General features: G+C 48.1%; 1 protein-coding gene across 1 annotated transcript in view; it reads right to left on the bottom strand.

Moving 5' to 3' along the window:
• RNF41 (ring finger protein 41) overlaps positions 1-15252 on the bottom strand; it is a 320109-nt gene that overhangs the window by 234992 nt on the left and 69865 nt on the right. Inside the window, exon 2 of the mRNA XM_078686225.1 lies at positions 12291-12418. The gene's annotated coding sequence lies outside the window, so the exon portion shown is untranslated. The remainder of the gene's footprint in view (positions 1-12290; positions 12419-15252) is intronic.

Genomic DNA, 15252 nt, shown 5'->3' with positions numbered 1-15252 from the left:
AACTGAAATTGATATTATGTTGGACAAGTGGATTTCTTTACAGGACAAGTAGATTTCAGTAACATTTTGCCCATTGGACAAGTACATTTATTTAAAACTTCGACACCCTTGTAAGACGATGAGTCACCCTACCTGTCCGTGCTAAGTTGTCCCCCCTCCCCCCACCCCCCCAGTCTTCTTCCTTCTCGGCTTTTGGAGTAAGTCTTTAATAGAAGATTCCTTGTTTGGGAGGTCCTTTTTGCCTTGTTGGGTAGCCATGTACGGCAGCATGCAGATGGGGGACCGGTGCTCCTACAGCGACCGTCGAGTCCTGTCCCAGGGGCTGTCTCTGATCCTCTGTGGGTTTTGGCGCATGTCCGAGCCAGCCACTGCGGGAGGCGGTTGGGCCTGTTGCCACAAGCGGATCCTGAGCGTTTCACCCAACAGTCGCGACAGGCGCGAGGCCTTCGGGGGGCCCACCTGAAGTTGCAGAGGGCCTACTCACCCCGATTCACTTGTCACGGCGAGTGCCACCTCCAGGCAAGGCGATCCACTGATTCACCCCCCTGCGACTCTGGGGCGCCACAATGCAGGCTGCGTGGTGCTGCGGCCCCACCTGGTGTGTCGGCCACTCCGCTTCAGGCGCTACCTAAGTGCAGGGCCCCACCTCCAAGCCCGGAAGGCCCTCGCGTCACTGAGGCCCACGTGGGGGCAGTCAATGGAGAGACGAATCAGCCTCAATGGCTAAGGCATCCCCTGTTGTCCACTCGACCTCTCTGTTGTGGGGCAGTCACTTACGAGGCTTCCCCAGGCATCGCTCCGTGCCTCCCAGTGCCGTGCCCACACGGCGTGGCTGTTGCACGGCGATCGCCCCGCTGGGTTCAGCCACCGGGGTGCCCGTGTTGATCAGCCCACTCTTGCTGCCAAGGAATCAGGTGCAACACCCCTGGGGGAGAGCGCCACTCGAACCGCGCTCTCACCTCCGGGGTATCCCGCTGCTCACGCCGCTCCTCCGCTGCGGGGTGGAGCACTGCTACTTTGTGGCACGCCAGTATATGCGGGCCTCCCCCTCGGAGCCAGTTCCACCTGGCGGTCGAGATTCCCCACAGCTCTGCAGGTCGTCACAGCCGTCAAGGGTGCTGGCAGCACCCCCCTCACGATCTCCCTGGCACGGCCTACACATTCTTGCCGCCACTGGGCCTTCTGAGCTGTGGCGGTCGTTCAGCACCAAATTCCGCCCCCCACAGCAAGTGCACCGGTGCTGCTTGCGTTGCAGATGACCAGAGACCGAGATCCTGCAGGTTACCAGCCTCTAAGCCGCCGGTGGATGCACTTTCTCAGCCTCAGCAAGCGGAGTCCCTGAACAACGGTGCTACTCCGCCGCCATCTTGGCCACGGCCCCAGGTGGGGATTTTAAAGGAACATTTAAGCCTTTAGAAGGGAATACTTTACATGCACAGAGTATGAAGAATGGGGCATCTCCTCGTTAATAGCACCCAAATAGAGGGAAAAAGCACAGCTTTAGTAGCAACTTTTACATTATCACATGGGCTGTAATGGCCAAACTCCTTCCGATAAGGAAGCAGCGCATACTTTCAAGAGATAGGGAAGATCACTAGCAAAATAGACTATATAATGCTAGATCTAGGTTTGTGGAACTATATCCCTGAAAGGGAAGTTGTTTAAAGAGGGGGCAGTGATCACAATGCTTTATCTTTGATACCCAAAGGATTACCTCTCACCTTGCTAACCCTAACAGACCTGAAGCAGGGCTTGAAAAATCAATAAAATGTTACTAGACCTGCAGGTCTAGTAACTTCGATAATCTAATCGACCTAACCTTAATGTACTTGACCCGTGAACTGGTCTCAAATTATGTGATCCTAGGCAAATATTTTGTCTTATGGAGCCGCTTTTTTCTTTATTATCTCATAAGAGAGCACCTTCAAATATGCAAGTTCACTATTTCTGCTGTAAAAAAAAACTATTTACTACACTAAATGTTTGCTCCATGTATACCAAGAATCAAGCCTATATATAGGGTACACATGGCCCCTGGCTTGCCTCTTAGTTTACTAGTGACATTGTCATTTTGGGAAGAGCAGTAGTAGTTCCCAGTTCATGTTTAAAAGTTCACTTTTCATAAATATATTACTAAAGCATGATGTGGTAGTGCACTGTCATTTACAGATAGCCTATTTTCCATTGAAATAGCCACAAAACGTTGACACTAACATGTAGTTTTACTGATAATAGCGCATAAACAATGTTTGGAAATTGGGTTTCAGCAAAAATATTTAAAATGTACACATCACCAAGTAAAGCGTTCCAGTTTGCTTTTGTCCTATACAAATATTTGTTTCACCACAGAATTACAAAAATGTGTAAGAATTTTTCACAGTATTAACAGGAGAGATGTTAAGTGGCCATATATTATGATGAATCCGGATAGACTATATATGTATTAAAAAAATCATTGTTGCAGGTGGCTGCTTGGAGCCATATGCATATGTTGTAGATACTCAGGTCCCGGATATTAAAATTCACACTATTTGAGACAGACATTTTTTTATAAGGAAGGCACAACCCTCAGATATAAGGAAACACTGTGGTTCGATGCAATTGCAGGGAAGCTAGATCAAAGCTTATATTTTTAGGTAAAAATGACAAGAGGCTAGACATTCAGTAAAGCAGGAAAGAGTATAAACTACTACAAGCTGCTAGCTGAAGGAAGAGGGAGGAAAATAGGTGGCATGACCGTTAAATGCTTTAAAGGGTAAAGACACTAGGTCGTTCTGGCACCTACTTGCATTTGGAAGTTTCAAAACAACTAGGAGCGAGGAATTGATACAGTCAAATGCATGGCATCATACTTTTTCTGAGTTATTTCATTCTGATCAAGCGGAGGCCCAGTTTCCAGCAATTTTCAGCACTGGTGAGAATATATTCCCTATAGAACCAGTGCTTCCTATCATTATTGTAAGCCAGTAAAGCACCTTGTTTGGACAAGATATCAGATTTATACAAAAACATCATAACTGTCTGGGGTCCCTATATGAATATATTATGTAATGCATTTGCAGTTGGTGCCGGCATTCCAAAAGTGTGGAAAGGGGCAGAAATCATCTCTATCTACAAGAAAAGTAATAATGAGAATCCAGCAAATTTTAGGCCAATAAGCCTGATCTACAACACATTTTTTGCTAGACAAATACTAGATAAAGTGCAGGACTGGATAAAGGAGTGTTAGGTTCTCTCTCACTCGCAGGCTGGGTTTAAGCAGAAACCAGCACTATAGACCAGGTTCTTCACTTTGCGCTATTGCTCTGGAAAGTCGTACACCAAAGCCATGGTCATCTCTCAGCGATTGGTGTATTGACCAAACTCTTTAGTAGGATAATCAGACTACATGGCGATAACTATGCTCAAGTAAGACCGGAGGGATGCGGGGACGGTGAACGGACAGACCCAATACAAACAGAAAGATGTAAGTAAGGGCTGCATACTAGCCCCAACTTGACTCACCCAATTTATCAATGGTGTGATTGATTTTTGTATACGATTGTCGGAACGATTCGGCCAATCTGGCCGGTCACAAGATCCCAGTTCTGCTTTTTGCAGAGGACACTTTGATTTCCAAGACTCCAATGGGTGCTCAATCACTGCTTAATCGGTTTGCCAGTTTTTATGTAAACTCCATGGTCAGGAAATCAATTTAGCTAAGACAACATTCATGATTTTTAGCCCACACAGATCCGTTTGAAAGAAATTGATAATGGGGAACACAGATAGAAAGGGTGACAGATTTCGATTACTTGGGGGTGAGGTAGGCAAACTATGTTCTGGTCCCGCCAAATCACCAAGAGCAGTATAAGCTTTAAGCATAGGGCTTTTGTCATATTGAAGTTGTTGAACTCCCACTTTTTTTAACCATATCACCAATGATCGAGATGTATTGAGCCAAAACGATTGGGGCACCGCTTTAAGTTGCCGCAGCACTCCAATGTGCTGAGATTTGGGGCCATTGAAACTTGACTAGCTTAGTAAAAGTTGAAAATACATTTGGTAGCTTTTTGCTCAACATGCCTCAAAGTGCCCCAACTAGCCTTCCGAGGCAGGACCGGAGCTTGAGAAACATTGAAAAGATAGCCAATAAAAAATGGGTTTCAAATTGGCTAAGAGTGTGGTCATGTAGCAAAATGGAACCCTAAAGCAATTCTATTCAGGGGCTAAGAAGATTGGATACAGAGTGCAAGTTGCCATGGTTTAGAAATGTGAAATTGTGGTTCCATTTACTCTGGATCCCAAATTTGGAACAAGCTGGATTCCATATCTAAAAATCTGATACCTTGGGGGCGCTCGGTGGCGCCAGACCGGAATGGCCGCTCTAGTGTAGAGCTCTCGCCCTGCCGGGAAGAAAAATCGCCATAATCCCCATCCTGCCTTCAGACTAAGTCTTCTACTGCCACCGAAGTGTTTGGGAGACCAAGCTGCTACCTCAGTGAAAATCCTGTGCCGGTGGCTGTTGAGACGGGCCCGCAATCGGCGGACGAAGTTGCCGCGGGTCCGAAGCTGCTCGCAAGTCTCGGCCTTGGGCTTGGCGTCTCCCCGCTGGATGTGTGGGCCCCCCCCCCCTGCCCTGTGGCGCTGGACACCTGACGGTGGGACACTGCCGCCCTCCCCCCCTACCTCCATTGATCGCTCCTGGCTTCTTTGGTGGCGTGGTGGGAGCCTGACGGCCCGAAGAAGCACCCACCGTCCTCCTAAAATCTGTCGGGGGCTGGCTGTGTCGTCGCCTGGTGGCGGAGGGGGCAGGGGACACCGTGCGGCTTGGAATGGCGTAGGGCACTGAGGCGGAAGACGTTCAGCCCGCCATCCTCCACAACCATGCACTACCCGGGCCCCTGAACTTCTCCACGCTGCGCCTGCTTAATGGCTGTTTCGGACCCCATCTCCTGACCAGACCATTGCTTGGTAGACAGCACGGCCCCGTTGGGCCGCCTCATTTTCCCGGGACACGCGCTGCAACGCTGGGCCATACATACCCTGTGGCCGCCATTTTGGAGAGGGCATACGAGTGCACTCGCGGGCCTCGCTTGGACTGACAGCCCAATACCCCCTGACATATTGGATCCGCAAGGTGACGTGGGTTGGCCCAGTCTCGTCCTGCTGCACTCATTCTGGACTAGAAATACAATACTCAGCACTGTCCCTGGCTATCCTCAGGTAGGGAGCATATTCGCATAGTAGCTGGCACCGCTGAAGAACGCGTCAACGAGGGGGCTGCGGGCGATGCTGTACCTGACCACATTGATCGGAAGGTGAGGGCGCGAGCGGATCAATCAGACATCCGTTCCCCTCCGTCCCCTCTGGTTCCCCCCCTCCTGCACGTGAGTGGGGAAGGTGCTGGACCGCGACCACCCAAAGGACCTAACCTGGTTGTACTCCTACCCACTACTTACTGGAAATGCGTAAACAGCTGGGTGGAAGAGTGCGGGCCTCCCTCTCCCCTACTTCACCGTACCTCCGCACCACCCGACCAGCCGCAATGGGCAAAACGGAACCCAGACAGTCTAAACTGCTATTCGATGGGCGCAGGGCAGCGGGCGCCATCTCTAAATCCCAAAGTGACGATGAGCCACCCGAAACACGAGAGGACAGCTGGAAAGCCCTCCTAGTCACCATGCAACAAAGCCTCACCTCAATTGACTCCAAAATTGACTCAATGAACCACAGGCTAGATAATGTAGTGGCGAAGTTGGATGGGCACGAAGAACGCCTTAAAGAAGCTGAACAAAGAGTATCCGATCTGGAAGATGGCGCTACCTCTAATCAAAAGCAAATAGCACAAATGGACAAATTGAGGGTCATAGCTGACAAGAACGAGGAGTTGGAGGCGCGCTCCCGAAGAAACAACTTCCGCATGCTGGGCCTTGCGGAATCCACAAACACCGGAAGAGTGGAAGACTACATGGAGCGCTTGTTAAGTGATCTCTTCGGACGCGAGTCTTCCTTGGCGCAATTGGTTATCAAGCAGGCCCATCGCTCCCTGGCGCCCAAACCCCCTCCGGGAGCGACACCGCGCCCGATCATCATGAAATTCCTCAATTACCGAGACCGAGATGCCCTGCTATGCCTGGCGAGAGAGAAAGGCGAGGTGCGTTTCGAAAATACAATATTGTCCTTTTATCCGGACTTCACCCAGGCGGTACAAGATGCTCGGCGAAAATTCCTTGCGGTGAAGAAACAGCTCCAAACCCGCGGTATCCAGTATGCGATGCTCTACCCTGCGAGGCTACAGATTCACCATAGAGGCCGCCAACACATTTTTCAGACACCACAACAGGTCAAGGAATATTTGAAACATGACAGAAGATCATCCTCATGCGAGGCGGCTGCCCGTCGCCGCTCGCGCTCCCATTCACCCTTGTCTGAACCTTCCTGAGTCGCTATCTCCACGCAGCTTCAACCTAGAACTGGCGTCTTCCTCCTGGAGACATGATGACGACCAACTGACTGGTGATGTATAATGATCCTATTGACTTGTAGGCACTTATTGTTTCCCGGCCGCTCGCCTCCGTCCCGTCAGTCCGACCCCTGTGACCCAGGAAGTTGTGGATGGGTGAAATAAGGAGATGGAGTGATACGGGCGGGAGCCCCTAGTGGCCCTCCCATCTGAGGGCATTACCCACGGAGAACTAATGATAGTTAACGTTTGGGACGGTTTTGTTTCGGCTGGGTGCCACGACTCAGCGTATTGTTTACGGGGGGGGGGTGATTCTTTCCTGGCAAGTTGGGGCCGCCAGTGTGGGAGTGGGGGGAGGGGGAAAGAAATGTGGTATTTGGTCCGAAGTATCAATGTTTCTACTCACTGTACATATCATGTGGCACTCTTTCTTCAAATGCTTACTCAATCTGCCATCTGCCACTGACCTGCCTATTGTTTCATGCTACATACCTACACGTCCACTGTGACCCGTCCGGAGGCAAATCAGATCATTAGACTAGCTTCCTGGAATGTTAGAGGCCTAAATGACCCTAGAAAACGTAGACAGATTTTGGGATATCTTGACAGGCACGGCATAAATGTAGCTCTCCTACAGGAAACACACCTGGCCCCTGAGCACAATCCACAATTAGCATCCAGGTGGGCCTCCAGTCGCACCTTCTCGCGTTACAATTCTGGTAAAAAAGGGAGTAGCCTTTACGCCTACAGGGTCTGAAACTGACAGAGAAGGCCGGTTTTGTCTGGTGTGGGGACGCTTGTGTTCGCATGATGTTCTCTTTGCTAACTTCTATGGCCCCAACGTAGATAACCCCTCCAGTCTGCTAACACTTTGGAGCAAAATACATACATTGGGCATCACGCACGTTATCCAAGGCGGAGATTTCAATACGGCGCAACAGCCTGCCCTGGACAGATCTCATCCCCTTCCTTCACACTATACCAACACACAAACCACGCTCAGTGATATAGTAGTCGATAACCACTTGACAGATGCATGGCGATATCTGCACCCCACTTTGCGAGAAGGCACACACTATTCTACCCAACACTCCCACATGGGCGCGTTTAGATTATGTTTTTGTCTCTGCTGGTCTAGCTCCCTGGCTACGACGCGCAACACACCTAGCCCGTACTTACTCTGACCACTCGCCAGTCCTTTTGGAACTACAGCTTCCCCTGGATAGTTCTCCCTTTCTGTCCTGGCGTCTCAACCCGGCACATCTCCGGAACCCTGCTTTCTAAGCCGAACTGGAACAGGACATCCGGGACTTCTTTGAGCGCAATGTTTCATCCGTTGATAGCATTGTCACCGTTTGGGAGGCCTTCAAGGTAACCGTCAGGGGCTGGTGTATTGCCAAAGGAGTTGGTATCTTAAAATCATTGCGCACTGACTTACATAAACTAGAGGCAGAGCTGAGGGATTTGGAGAGGTCCATTGATCGCAGCCCTGCGGACTTAGAGTTCCATATACGTATGCGACGTAAACTATCGGAATACACGCAACTAGCTGACAAAGAAAGCAAATTCCTAGGACGCCCGCACTTGGCCCGGATATATGGGGAGGAGGAAAGACCAGGCAAAGCCTTGGCAAACGCGGTTAAACCCCCTAGATTCGCTAATTATGTTACTGAAATACAAGATGAAGGTGGAAATACTCATAGGAATCTCCCTGACATACTTCGCACTTTCCGAGAACACTACCAGGAACTATATTCCTCACACAGAACAGAACCCCTTGACCTCCCCACATACTTTGATGATGTTGCGCTGGCATGGTTGGGAAATGCGCAGCAGAAATGTCTCCACGCTGAACTAGAACTGGATGAAACCAGCGAGGCTATTATGAGCATGCGCTCGGGCAAGGCCCCTGGTTCGGATGGCCTCCCTATCGATTTTTATAAGCTCTTCGCCCCCATTCTGGCCCCCATACTGAAACAGGTGTACTATACCGCTCTGGAAGAAGGCAGTCTGCCCCACACCATGCGCGAGGCCCTTATCACTTCCCTGCTTAAACCAGGTAAGACCCCCTCACACTGCGACTCCTATCGCCCGTTATCACTTTTAAATTGAGACACCAAGATCCTCGCCAAGGTGTTAGCTACACGACTCAACTTACTCATGGAGCGCCTGGTTCTCCCATACCAGGCCGGGTTTGTACCTAATCGCGCTACCTCCCATAACCTATGCACTCTTCACGCTGTGCTTCAAGACCTTAACCCTAAATGCGACGCCGTGGCGGTGTTCCTTGACGCCACCAAGGCGTTAGATTCATTAGAATGGGATTACCTGCTTGGCACGTTACAACACATAGGGCTGCCCTTCAGCTTCCTTGACTGGATGAGATTGCTATATCATCAACCTACAGCTACTGTGCTCCTCAATGGATTCAGGTCCACTCCATTTACTGTCCAAAGAGGCACCCGCCAAGGCTTCCCACTGTCCCCCATCCTATTTGCCCTAGCAATCGAACCCCTAGCCGCAATGCTCCGGCAAAAGCATAATCATCGATCCCTCATCTATAGCTGCCGACCACTCCTCGTCTCGGTCTACGCGGATGAAATCACACTCTAAATAGAAAAACCCTGCGATAATTTAAATCCAGTCCTACGTGAAATTACAAAATTTGGGGGGGGATTGCCGGAGTACAAATTAACTGGGCCAAATCGGCGATTTTTCCGCTTACTGACAGCACACACCCATTCCAACTAGACTACCCGTTAGTGTAGGAGCAAGATGACCTGAAATATCTCGGCATCCACATTCATAGGGATAAGGAGGCACTGATGCGCGCCACTTCTGGCACTGCCATGGATAAAATAACAGACGTCACTAAATGGCTGCATCTCCCCCTCTCCATGGCAGGTCGCATTGCGTTAATTAAGATGAATATTCTGCCCAAACTGTTATATCTTTTTATAAACATCCTGTATAACCCAGGCAATTTTTTCTTCCGCTCCCTCAGGTCCCAGATCGCGCGATTGATTTGGGGTGGGAAACAGGCGCGCCTCAGCCTCGACACCCTCATGCTTCCCTTTCACCTAGGCGGCTTCAATGTGCCCAACTTTGAACGATATTATGATTGCGCACAGGCGCACTTCGCCGTCTACTGGTATCACCCACCACCCTATATGGCACATTTGGCTGTTGAGGACGGCTACATGACCCCCATAGTTCCAACTGGCTATATACACACCATGGTGAGCCAAAGAAGCCGGGACCCCTCCACTGTGGACTGCACAGTACAGGCCTGGAACCGTCTTGTGCGGGCCCTGGATTGCCCATTTGTCTACTCACCCAATCTCCCTTTGTTGAATGACCCGAGACTACAAGTCACCTGCGAAGTAATTTGTCACAACCTGCTCCGGAAACTTAACATTTGCTGCTGGGGAGACCTGTATGTGCAGGGTACCTTCCGTACAGCGGATCAATTTTTTGGGGAAATGTCCCCGTCCTGCATGGACACATTCCTGTTTACTAGACTGAGGCAAAACGTCTGGGCCCTTACCTCTTCATTCCCCACTGAACCAGACACGTTTGCTCCGCTCCACGCCATAGTTCAGCCGGACACCCCAAGACTCGTAGTATCCATTCTTTACAAACATGTGCAGGCCGCACCTAGAACCACCCCTAGTAGTGCTAGAACGGAGTGGGATAAAGACCTTGAGTCACCATTGACAGATGAACAATGGGAAAGCAGCTGCATTCAAACACAGGCAATTACAAGCAATAATAGATTGCGACTTCTACATTATACATTTTTTTATAGGTTGTATCACACGCCTGCCAGGCTGAAAAGACTTGACCTACGCGAAACAGATTGCTGCCTACGCTGAGGCGCCGCTGGCGCTTATTTTATACACTTAGCTTGGTCCTGCCCCCAGATTTCCAGTTTTTGGGAACAAGTTTTTGCTGGCCTAACAAGCATGCTAGGCGTAGATCTCACCCCATGCCCGCTCCAACCATTGTTGGGATTGACACAATCCGTGGTTACTAATCACAAAAAACTCCTGGCCCTCAGTTTATTACTAGCTAAGCCATTAATTGCATGCCGCTGGGGTAGAGGGCGCGCCCCCAAATTTAAGTGTTGGATTAGTTCTATGTCTACCTGGCAAGAGATCTTACACGACTATGCGGAACTCCTGCCACCTAGTTCACAGCCAAAAGACATATGGGCCCCCTTTACGACATATCTCCTCCAGTTGAGAGTAGAGGAGGACACTGTCCAGGCTGTAGAAGCAACGGACATCGAAACGATACCCCAAGTACAGGATAGGTAATGCCCTCCTCTGAATGCAATCCATAACTGCTTGCCAATGTGTTATAATTTAACTGTATTGCCCTTGCTGTGCCTGACTATAAGAATGGGGTCAACCACTGCGCCTCTGTCTAGGACGTCAATTGAATGTAGTGCCCACTATGTCTTGCGTGATTGCGCAGTTTGGATGGCAAAGGTCCCACTTTCGCAAATGTGGCTTCAAGGCTCGACTACACTGCTACAGGACTACTTCGGACTTTCGATCACTGTATTAGATAACTATGTTGGGGGGGTGGGGGGGCGTTTGAAGTCACCCATGGTATATTCCTTTGTTTACCTGAAAATTGCTCAGTACTGCTCTGCATGGGAAGATGCGGCTCTTCTGCTACATAATACAATGTATACCACTTTGATTTTATTGCATTGATGTACCATGCTATCATGTTTCAATAAAGGTTTTTGAAACTTAAAAAAACAATTTTTTTAAATAAAATTAAAAAATCTGATACCTTTAGTTAAAACAGATATTTGCAGGTTGTTTTGAAAAAATATTTAAGGAGAAAATCAGGAAACCTGCATGGGATGTTCTTGGATATTAAATTGATCTGTGCGTTTTAACCCATAATAGATAGAAAAGAGCCACCAAAAGCAAGATGTTTGTATTTGAAATTTAGGGCAAGAATTCTTCCAGTCTAGTGTTTCTGTTGTAAATGGCACACAACCCCAAACATTTCAGACAACTGTGCAAGATATATGGCGTAACGGATGCTCATTGTTTGTTGTTTTGCACAGCCTATTATCAGATTAGGAGGGAATGGATAGCTCCCATCTGCAGAAGGTTGGATGTAAGAAATTATCAAACTGCCCTGATGCGGTTCAAGTCAGCACTCATACATGGGTCCCGACTGTTAGTGCGGTCTCCAGCTGGCTGGGATAGTACTGGGAAAGCCTAAGAACTTGTGGAGGATGCAACGCTTGGTGAGACCACTGAGCAGCTAGCATTTGTTTAGAACAATGCACTTGGGAAATAATTGCTTGCACTGGACTGCAAACACTTGTGCATCTTGCATAAATCACATAGGGGAAAAACAATAAACTATATGCAAGACCAAGCAACTCATCACCTTCAAAATCTCCAGAGCAAGCCATAAGTGGAAGATTGTACAAAACAAGTTGAATCAACCAAACACAGGGGCAAATCATGTGCATCCATCAAAATCAAAGGCAACCAATTGTGTAAAAACAGCTCTTTCCTATTTTACAGAAAGCCTTGGGCAGTCCAGAGTAAAAATACCGCAGATAATACAACATGCTAATTAAACCACTTGTTGGAATTAACCGCCTTTTATAGCCCTGCTATGAAAAGTTCACCCTCTTTGAATAGCTCACTGGGATCTACATGGCACCAAGACTTCTTAAAAGAAAAAACTACTGCTACAAGAACATCTCCGCAATCAGGTTAAGGAAAATCATTTTGTGTTAAGACAATCTTCTAAAAGCAACTCAAAATACATAAACATGATTAGGATTTGTAACTTAGCAACTGACCTGTGTTGTCGCTTGCTAACCCATTAGAAGACATCCAGTGGGCTCTTTCAGCATGGATCAACGAATCTGCATTATCCAGGGAGATCCTTTTGCAGGGAACACGCCGCCGGCACCAGACACAAAGTAACCTGCAGAGACAAATGCAATGTATTGCAACATTAGCACTCTTGCGTCTGAAAATGGCTTCATGCAGCTAATGGCTTTTTCTAACAAGAACAAAATGCAACCAGTATGGAAAATAATTAAGCAAAAAATTAATAAAAAAAATAAATAAAAAGACATTAGTTACATAAGGTGGCTCACAGAAAAAGCATCAAGATTTGTCCTAAGGAAGTAGAAGTAAAATCTTTCAAGAAATAGATCGCTTCCTTGACTCATTGCTGTGGGACAGAACACGGAGCAAAGTCTGACTGGAAATAATATTGAAGCTAGATTCGGGAGAAGGGAGGATTGGCCTTCCTGAGTTATACTATATCGCCTCCCAATTGCAGCATGCAGCGAAGAGGTGTGAGGAGACCCCAGAGTGGGAACACAGACTCTTAGAGGGTGTAACAGAGGGAGATAGCTTGCCAGTTTACTTCATTACAGGGGCAAACTAGCCGGACAGCTCCCATGGGTAGTGCGGCACATGGCTAATGCATGGGGACAAGCAGTCAAACAAGTGCTAAAGTACCCGCCATTTAGTAGATCCCCGTCAACTGAATGGCTACAGCCAGTTTGCCAGATCCGTGAAGTGAAGACGCCGACAGCCTGATGCTAGGCGACCTTTATCCAGGGAAAGCACACCTAACCTTTGATTAGGCTTTGGGGACATTTGGGATCACTGTTGGGCACTTCATGCAATTCACCAGGTTGGTGAGCACTTCCAGGGAGGTGTTGATTGGCTTCCCAGCTACATTGCAACTCTCCACGTATTAGAATTAATTCTGGAGTGTGATGTGGGAAAAGGCCTGGCGTCACATATAAACCAGACATTCAAAGAAGGTAAGCCACCTGCACATTTTAGGGTGCGGACAGTCTAAGATGGGGAATTACTGAGCCCCATGATGGATGAAGAATAGACTAGGGCACGTGCACAGGTTCAAAAAGTGGCCAGGAATGCCAGATTAAAAATGACACATTTTAATCATCTGCATCACACAAATCTGGCCCCTAGTAGAATACATCAGATATACCCGGACATGCTCTCGTTCTACTCCAAAGGCGGCAAGCCCAAGGCCACCTTCCTAAACATGGTGCAACAAACTGATGATATAATGGAAAGAGACAGTGACTTAGCTCAAAAAAGCAACGGAGATACCCCTACAGTTCATAATACAACCCTGCCTACAGAACATTGTACCCGAATGAGGGAAGATGTCCTACAGGTTGGTTCGCAACCATGGGTCTCTTGCTGGCAGAACACCACATAATGATACACTGGTTGTCACACAGAAAACCCAAAACAACAAAATGTTGAGGCACTCACTGAAGAAAAAAAAATCCGATTAAGGTCAATCTGAACAGGAGGACCTTACAGAGTGGGTCAGAGATGTTGGACAAGTTGGCAGACAATCAAGTTACCCAGAATGGGTAGGACGAGATCACTGAGATAACTCAATCGACTGGGGTGTTGGACTGCAACTCTGGTGGTGACTGGGTGGTGGAGGGGACAGATGATTATGTGGCCTGTCTTTTTTTTTTTTTTTTAACTCTTGATACAGGCTGCAGTGGTAACAGTCCCCTTCTCCCCTTTGAAAACAATTCACCAAAGAAAAGTGGTTATTTAAAAAAAAAATTAAAACATTTTAAAAAACACCACAGAACTATAGGGAAGTTCCAAAGATGATGTAGAATGTTATTGGGGTTGATATCTTTATCCACAACGCAGTATAGAAGTATAGGATTAATGTGTAGACAGCAAAAAGTGCATGGGTTCAATGGTTAGGTTAGATAGGAATAAGTACTTTACTATTATATTTTATTTTTTAAAACAGACTGAGTTTTCAAGGTACATATCCAAATGGATCTCAGGAAGTATTAGCACTACATGAAAAACGCCCGCAGGCGTAGGAAAGCAAGTAATCACAATGAAAACAATCCCTTCAATTTCAATTGTCCAGTACTCCCACTTGTGGGACAGGAGAATAGCATTCATCATACCACTGGTCCACCCCTAACTCTTTACTTAGTGACAACTCCATACAATATTCAATCCACTAGGATCTCTTCTTTCAGTCGTTGTGCTCCCTTTACAACTCCAGTCTGCCCCTACCCAAACTCCTGCCCTCCCACACGCCTCAGGCATTCCGCTAATTATCAGACCAAAAAAAACCATATAATCTAGGGTTACACCAGAGTGTGAACTGTTTCCTGCTCCAACATCCATGCGCCATCGGAAGTTTGGTGGGGTATGCTCAATATGGTGGGTCCGGTCCGTTGAGTGGTCAACAGTCAGGAACGGTGGTAGTGCCGGGTGATCAGTCGTACCTGTCAGGGCCCTCTCCATCTAGGCTATCTTCCCGATCCTCAGCTGGGTGTCTCAGGAGCTCCACTAGCGCTATCCATGCCAGAGCAGAGTTTTCTCGCTCCCTGTCCCTTTAGCCATTTGCATTCTGCCTGTCCCCTCGCATTCTGCCCATCTTTCAAATTTCCTCGTCCATCTGGATAGGTTAGGGCCACCCCTCGCCTTCCAATGACTAGTTATTTCCCTTTTAGCCAAGACAAGTCCTAAGTCCAAAAACGTGCTTCTGACCTTGTTCCTGGCTGCGTGAGGGAACCAGTGCAGCAAACAATACCCTGGGGCCGTCACAACTTCTCTATCCGTTGTATTCGCCAAAACTGTAGTGACCTCCTCCCAGTAGTCCCTCAAGGGTGGACAATCCCAGAACATATGCAAAAACCTTGCACCCTCCATGGAACATCGTGGACAAACATCTGACTGGACACCAAAGTATTCATTAATCTTACCCGGGTGAGATAT

This window comes from Lissotriton helveticus, chromosome 1_1, assembly GCF_964261635.1.
Source record: "Lissotriton helveticus chromosome 1_1, aLisHel1.1, whole genome shotgun sequence".
Taxonomy (NCBI): Eukaryota; Metazoa; Chordata; class Amphibia; order Caudata; family Salamandridae; genus Lissotriton; species Lissotriton helveticus.
The sequence above is the reverse complement of the archived record's forward strand: the minus strand, read 5'-3'. Positions and strand labels throughout refer to the sequence as shown.